Source organism: Pteropus vampyrus, unplaced genomic scaffold (assembly GCF_000151845.1).
Source record: "Pteropus vampyrus isolate Shadow unplaced genomic scaffold, Pvam_2.0 Scaffold623, whole genome shotgun sequence".
Lineage (NCBI taxonomy): Eukaryota > Metazoa > Chordata > Mammalia > Chiroptera > Pteropodidae > Pteropus > Pteropus vampyrus.
Genome location: NW_011889404.1, coordinates 142,696 through 144,954, shown reverse-complemented (window position 1 = coordinate 144,954; position 2,259 = coordinate 142,696).

The following is a 2,259-nucleotide window of genomic DNA, read 5'->3' as shown; positions in this document are numbered from 1 at the left end:
GTATATAGACTGTTATGTTGAGGTTTGTTCCCTCTATCATAAATGAATTATAAATGAAAGTTGAGAGTTTTTATCATAAATGAATGTTGAATTTTGTCAGATGCTTTTTCTGGCCCCATCGAGATGATCATATAACTTTTATTCTTCATTTTGTTGATGTGGTGTGTCATGTTGATTGATTTTTCAGTTATTGAACCATTTTTGCATCCCTGGAATGAATCTCACTTGATCATACTGTATGATTCTTTTAATGTATTGTTGAATTTGGTTTGCTAATACTTTATTGATAAGTTTTTTTTATCTATGTTCATCAGGGACATTGGTCTATAATTTTTTTGCAGTACCTTTGTCTGGTTTGGGTATCAGAGCAATGCTGGCCCCCAGAATGAGTTTGGAAGCATTCATTCCTCTTCAATTTTTTGGAATAGTGTGAGTAAAATATTAATTCTTTAAATGTTTGGTAAAATTCATCTGTAAAGTCATTTGGTCCTGGACTTTTGTTCGTTGGAAGTTTTTGATTACTAATTCAATTTCATTACTAGCAAACCATCTGTTCAGATTTTCTGTTTCTTCTTGACTTAGTTTTGGAAGATTGTGTTTCTAGAACCTTATCCATTTCTTTTAGGTTGTCAAATTTGTTGGCATATAATTGTTTGTAGTAGTCTCTGTATTTTTGTGGTGTCAGTTGTAACTTCTCCTCTTTCATTTCTGATTTTATTTATTTGGGCCATTTCTCTTTATTTCTTGATAAGTCAGTTTAATGTTTATCAATTTTGTTCATCTTTTCAATGAAGCAGCTCTTAGTTTCATCAATCTTTCCTTTTCTATGTTTTTAGTCTCTATTTCATTTATTTCTGCTCTGATTTTTATTATTTCCTTTCTTCTACTAACTTTGGCCTTTGTTCTCTTTTTCCTAGTTCCTTTAGGTTAACGTTCTTGTTTATTTGAGATTTTTCTTGTTTATTGAGGTGGGTATGTATTGCTATAAACTTTCCTTGTAGACTAATTTTGCTGTGTCCCATAGATTTTAAAATATGTGTTTCTGTTTTCATTTGTCTTGAGGTTTTTTTTTTTTTTATTTCCTCTTTGATTTCTTCACTGGCCCATTTGTTGCTTAGTAATATCTTGTTTATCGTCCACATATTTTAATATTTTCCCATTTTCTTCCTGTAGTTGATTTCTAGTTTCATATCAATGTCGTCAGAAAAGATGCTTAATATGAAATCAATCTTCTTAAATTTATTAACTTCTTTTGTGACCAAACATGTGATCCATCCTAGAGACTGTTTCATGTGCATTTGAAAAAAAAAAATGTGTATTCTACTGTTTCAAGGTGAAACATTCTTTATATACCTATTAAATCAATCTGTGCTAATGTGTCAATCTGCTCTAATGTGTCATTTAAAGCTAATGTTTTCTTGACCGTTTTATGTCTAGATGATTTATTCATTGATGTAAATGGGGTGTTAAATTCCCCTGCAATTATTGTATTACTGTCAGTCTCTCCCTTTATGTCTCTCCCTTTATGTTAGTATTTGCTTTATTTATTTATGTGCTCTTATGTTGGGTGTATAGATGTATTCCCATTTTTAAGGAAAAAAGAATCTATATTCAAAACCTTGGAAGGAGAGTTTATCTGTGATGGTGTCAATTTTGTGTCATGATGATGCAAATTTTTTTCTTTTTGCCTTGGAACATATTGGCATTCATTTATTTAAAGATAATGTAACATACTTGTGTTCATTAAGGCAATCTGTGTATATCATTAAACATGGATACCCATGTAATATAAGGGATAAAAATTTCAAAATTGCAATCAGAACTTCTGCACTGCTAAAAATAATTCATATTGAGAAAATTGCACCATGGCTTATTTCAAACACAATTGCAAGTGACTATGAGGAATCAAAATCACAACTTGGGTAACTGCTGTGACAAAACATTTATTCTACTCAATGTAAGCATACTTTGTTTTATTGTGCTTTGCTTTATTGCGCTCTGCAGATATTGTTGTTTTGTTTTGTTTTAAGCAAATTGAAGGGTTGTACAACCCTGTGCTGAGCAAGTCTGTCTATTCCATTTTTCCAACAGGCTCAGATGATAGCATTTTTTAGCAATAAAGTATTTTAAATTAAGGTATGCACATTTTTAAAAACATAATATAATTTCACACTTAATAGACTACAGCAGGGGTTCCTTACCCCTGGGCCACTGGTCCATGGCCTGTTAGGAACTCAGCTGCACAGCAGGAGGTGAGTG